We start from the raw sequence: 6,247 nt of genomic DNA, 5'->3' as shown, positions 1-6,247 counted from the left end.
CTGGCATTTCTATAGCTGTATTACTCTTGGAAGGTCTTTTGCTGCAGCCCATCAAGATATATATATATATAGTTAGGCAGTTTTTGTGTGTTGTGTTTCTTAGTATGATGGTTATTGCAAGTTTATCAATTCTGTCCTCAGAGAAGTTGTGAGCATTTCTGATCTTTGTACAGCTTAGCAAGTTTGCTCTTTCAGATGTGTGGTATGAATAAAGGGTCTGCTAGATTATGATTGTTCTCTGTCACATTTGTAGTTTCATGACAAAAACCTGTCTCAATGAAATATTTTTATATAGAAGGAATTTTATAAGTAGAAATAATTATGATTGTAAGGATGATTTCAAGACAAGATTCTTACTTTGTTAATGTTTGCAAATGTGGACTAAAAGATTGCTAGCTGGTATTTGCAAAATCCACTTAGACGAGTTCTTTTTTTTTTTTTTTTTTTTTTTTTTTTTTTTTTTATTGAGACAGGGTTTGTCTGTATAGCCCTGGCTGTCCTGAAACTCACTCTGTGGATCAGGCTGGCCTCTGCCTCCCAAGTGCTGGAATTAAAGGGGTGCACCACCATGCCTGCCTAGACAAGTTCTTAAAAAGATTTTCAGCAAGGCCCCCATGTCACCCTTTTTGCTGAAGGAGTAGGCTGGCACCTCCTGTTCTGCACATGGACAGGCCTTTATGTTCATTAACTAAATAGGATATAGCTGCTTTAATTCAGGAAGTAAGATGGGTGTTATGACAAACATAGAAGGTGTGATTATCATTGCATGCACTCAGCTATGTAAGATATGCCAAATTTCTTATTTTGAGTTGACTAAGATCCATCACAAAGCCATCTTGATGGTCTGGACACAAATTCAGTTCCAAATATAAGGCCTCTCATAAGCCTCAGAAATAATTACCTTTTTGGTTCTTGTTCTGTCCATCTGAATGCTTCTTTCTGGTCAGGAAGTTTGGTTGCTTCACTTTTGTACCAGGGATCTTTGCCTGGCTGTGAGTTCTGTACTCAGCATTCTGAGCCCTCTCATAGTTGAATTCTTGCTGCTGGCTGGAGTCTAGACTGATAACTCCCGACAACTTCCTGCTGCAGAGCTCAACTGTGTTCTATCAGAATTTATACAATGAACTTCTAATCCCCAATAAATCAGAAAGTGATTTTATTTGGAGATAGAATCTTTGAACAGGTCATCAAGTTTTATGGGGGTCATATGGATAGTCTTAGTCCAGTCCAACATATGTCCTAAAGTGATTACAACACACACACACACACACACACACACACACACACACACACACACACACACCAAAAAAGAAAACAAAACAAAACAGTAAATACACAAGAAGATGATGGGCATCCCAACTAGACAGGATTAAGAATAAAGCCAGCTCTGTGAACACCTTCATCTGAGATTTCACCTTTCAAGAGTGTGAGAAAAGCACTTTCTGTTAGTTAAGCTTACCTAGATGCTTGATACTTTTGCTTCTCAAAGGAAAGAGGGGCCTGAGGAAGGGTGTGGCTCACAACTCTACATCAGGACAGTCTTACTCTGTTCTATTTTGTCCTCAATCTCTCCATAAGCACTCACCATGGAAATGATCTCCAAATGAGTGCAGACCCCTAAACCTTTGCATTAGTCACAACCACACCTTGAAACTTTAAATGTTGTTTTCTCTTTACTCTGCTTTGTAGTTACTATGGGTTTCTCTCCTTTTCTGCTGAGGTGTCCTAGTTACAGCCTGTCGGTGTTTGTAAGTCCAATGTAAGTTTTGTTTTTCACCTTCTTTCTAGTGGGAGGTAAGCCATCCAGCTGGGTCTCATTAGACAGTAATACTAGTTCTCTTCTCTTCATGGTTTTTTGTCTCAATCTAGACTGTGGATCGAGATTTTGAAGACTGAGATCACTAAGTAGAGAGGGGGAAGTAATTGGAAAAGCATCCCAAATAGCAGAGTAACATGTGAAACTGGAGGGCACCATGCACATGTCTGTTTAGGCTTATATGAGTCTCCCTTTTTTGAGAGTCTATAGCAAAGTAGAACTTAATTTATAAATATCTTCCAAATGGTTAACTTGACAAGTCCATAACTATTCTCTCACTAGAGAGAAGGCTACATAATTTTCACTCAAGAGTCTTTTAATTTAAACATACCTGATTTTGATTAATTTAGGGAACTAAGTGATTATGGAGTAATTAACTTGATAGCTGGGTATGACTTACAGAATCAGCCTTGCAGTTCTGAGCATATAAATTACACTCTAAAAGCTCTTCCAAGCTTAAACTGAAGTTTTGACAAGGCAAATTTGCTCCCTGAAGTAAAGCACATTATTTAGGTATAGTCTTTGGTTTAGTGGAGTGTATGGATCAAAATCACCAATTTCTAATGCCCCTTCAACAAACAAAATAAAATCAGTACCTAAATTCTGCCAATAGAATTCTGAATTTTGTTGTTTTGTTCAATTTACTTTAGATTGGTAGCAGGATATATGTTCCATGTGATGTACAGTTTGTTCCTGTATTTAGTTTTTTCTATGTCTCTATTGCTATCTTCTATTTTATTTATTTATTTTTTGTTTTATTTATTCATATATTTTTGGTTGACAAAAAGTATACAAATTTATGTTGTACTACATGATGCTTTGCAATATACCTTCATTATTTTTTTATTACCATTAGGTATTTATTTCATTTACATTTCCAATGCTATCCCAAAAGTCCCCCATACCCTCCCTCACCCAATCCCTCACCCACCCACTCCCACCTCTTGGCCCTGGCATTTCCCTGTACTGAGGCATATAAGGTCTGCACGACCAATGGGTCTCTCCTTATGCTGATGGCCAACCAGGCCATCTTCTGATACATGTGCATCGAGAGACATAAGCTCTAAGGGGGGGGGTACTGGTTAGTTCATATTGTTGTTCCACCTATAGGATTGCAGATTCCCCCAGCTCCCTGGGTGCTTCCTCCATCTCCTCCATTGGGGGCCATGTGATTCATCCAATAGCTGACAGTGAGCATCCACTTCTGTGTTTGCTAGGCCACGGGCATAGTCTCACAAGAGACAGCTATATCAGGGTCCTTTCAGCAAAAGTTTGCTAGTGTATGCAATGGTGTCAGCATTTCGAGGCTGAAAATGGGATGGATTCCTGGGTGTGGCAGTCTGTAGATGGTCCATCCTTTCCTCTCAGCTCCAAACTCTGTCTCTGTAGTTCCTTCCATGGGTGGCTTGCTCCCAATTCCAAGACCTTGGCATTCGTTCTTATGGAGCTTCATGTGTTTCACAAATTGTATCATATATCTTAGGTATTCTAAGTTTCTGGGCTAATATCCACTTATCAGTGAGTACATATTGTGTGAGTTCCTTTGTAATTGGGTTACATCACTCAGGATGATGCCCTCCAGGTCCATCCATTTGCCTAGGAATTTCATAAATTCATTCTTTTTAATAGCTGAGTAGTACTCCATTGTGTAAATGTACCACATTTTCTATATCCATTCCTCTGTTAAGGGACATCTGGGTTCTTTCCAGCTTCTGGCTATTATAAGTAAGGCTGCTATGAACATAGTTGAGCATGTGTCCTTCTTACCTGTTGGAACATCTTCTGGATATATGCCCAGGAGAGGTATTGTGGGATCCTACAGTAGTACTATGTCCAGTTTTTTGAGGAACCGCCAGACTGATTTCCAGAGAGGTTGTACAAGCATGCAATCCCACCAACAATGGAGGAGTGTTCCTCTTTCTCCACATCCTTGCCAGCATCTGCTGTCACCTGAATTTTTGATCTTAGCCATTCTGACTGGACTGAAGTGGAATCTCAGGGTTGTTTTGATTTGCATTTCCCTGATGATTAAGGATGTTGAACATTTTTTCAGGTGCTTCTCAGCCATTCGGTATTCCTCAGGTGAGAATTCTTTGTTCAGCTCTGAGCCCCATTTTTTAATGGGGTTATTTGATTTTCTGGAGTCCACCTTCTTGAGTTCTTTATATATATTGGATATTAGTCCCCTATCTGATTTGGGATAGGTAAAGATCCTTTCCCAATTGGTTGGTGGCCTTTTTGTCTTATTGACGGTGTCTTTTGCCTTGCAGAAGCTTTGCAATTTTATGAGGTCCCATTTATCGATTCTTGATCTTACAGCACAAGCCATTGCTGTTCTATTCAGGAATTTTTCCACTGTACCCATATCTTTGAGGCTTTTCCCTAATTTCTCCTCTATAAGTTTCAGTGTCTCTGGTTTTATGTGGAGTTCTTTAATCCACTTACATTTGACCTTAGTACAAGGAGATAGAAATGGATCAATTCGCATTTTTCTACATGATAACCGCCAGTTGTGCCAGCACCATTTGTTGAAAATGCTGTCTTTTTTCCACTGGATGATTTTAGCTCCCTTGTCAAAGATCAAGTGACCATAGGTGTGTGGGTTCATCTCTGGGTCTTCAATTTTGTTCCATTGGTCTACTTGTCTGTCACTATACCAATACCATGCAGTTTTTATCACAATTGTTCTGTAGTACAGCTTTAGGTCAGGCATGGTGATTCCACCAGAGGTTCTTTTATCCTTGAGAAGAGTTTTTGATATCCTAGGTTTTTTGTTATTCCAGACGAATCTGCTGATTGCCCTTTCTAATTCGTGGAAGAATTGATTTGGAATTTTGATGGGGATTGCATTGAATCTGTAGATTGCTTTTGGCAAGATAGCCATTTTTACAATGTTGATCCTGCCAATCCATGAGCATGGGAGATCTTTCCATCTTCTGAGATCTTCTTTAATTTCTCTCTTCAGAGACTTGAAGTTCTTATCATACAGATCTCTCACTTCCTTAGTTAGAGTCACGCCAAGGTATTTTATATTATTTGTGACTATTGAGAAGGGTGTTGTTTCCCTAATTGCTTTCGCAGCCTGTTTATCCTTTGTGTAGAGAAAGGCCATTGACTTGTTTGAGTTAATTTTATATCCAGCTACTTCATTGAAGTTGTTTATCAGGCTTAGGAGTTCTCTGATAGAATTTTTAGGGTCACTTATATATACTATCATATCATCTGCAAAAAGTGATATTTTGATGTCTCCCTTTCCAATTTGTATCCCCTTGATCTCCTTTTGTTGTCTAATTGCTCTGGCTAGGACTTCAAGTACAATGTTGAATAGGTAGAGCGAGAGTGGACAGCCTTGTCTAATCCCTGATTTTAGTGGGATTGCTTCCAGCTTCTCACCATTTACATTGATGTTAGCTACTGGTTTGCTGTAGATTGCTTTTATCATGTTTAGGTATGGGCCTTGAATTCCTGATCTTTCCAAGACTTTTATCATGAATGGGTGTTGGATTTTGTCAAATGCTTTCTCAGCATCTAAGGAGATGATCATGTGGTTTTTGTCTTTGAGTTTGTTTATATACTGCATTACCTTGATGGATTTCCGTATATTGAACCATCCTCCCATCCCTGGGATGAAACCTACTTGGTCAGGATGGATGATTGTTTTGATGTGTTCTTGGATTCGGTTAGCTAGAACTTTATTGAGGATTTTTGCATCGATATTCATAAGGGAAACTGGTCTGAAGTTCTCTATCTTTGTTGGATCTTTCTGTGGTTTAGGTATCAGAGTAATTGTGGCTTCATAGAATGAGTTGGGTAGAGTACCTTCTGTTTCTATTTTGTGGAATAGTTTGTGAAGAACTGGAATTAGGTCTTCTTTGAAGGTCTGGTAGAACACTGCACTAAACCCATCTGGTCCTGGGCATTTTTTGGTTGGGAGACTATTAATGACTGCTTCTATTTCTTTAGGGGATATAGGACTGTTTAGATCATTAACCTGATCTTGATTTAGCTTTGGTACCTGGTATCTGTCTAGAAACTTGTCCATTTCATCCAGGTTTTCCAGTTTTGTTGAGTATAGCCTTTTGTAGAAGGATCTGATGGTGTTTTGGTCTCTGGTTTTATGTGGAGTTCCTTAATCCACTTAGATTTGACCTTAGTACAAGGAGATAAAAATGGTTCAATTCACATTCTGCATGATAAGTGCCAGTTGTGCCAGCACCATTTGTTGAAAATGCTGTATTTTTTCCACTGGATGGTTTTTGTTCCCTTGTCAAAGATCAAGTGACCATAGGTGTGTTAGTTCATTTCTGGGTTTTCAATTCTATTCCATTGGTCTAGTTGTCTCTCGCTGTACCAGTACCATGCAGTTTTTATCACAATTGCTCTGTAGTACAGCTTTAGGTCAGACATGGTGATTCCACCAGAGGTTCTTTT

Source organism: Mus caroli, unplaced genomic scaffold, assembly GCF_978045245.1.
Source record: "Mus caroli unplaced genomic scaffold, Mus_caroli_1 scaffold_15, whole genome shotgun sequence".
NCBI lineage: Eukaryota > Metazoa > Chordata > Mammalia > Rodentia > Muridae > Mus > Mus caroli.
The sequence above is the reverse complement of the archived record's forward strand: the minus strand, read 5'-3'. Positions refer to the sequence as shown.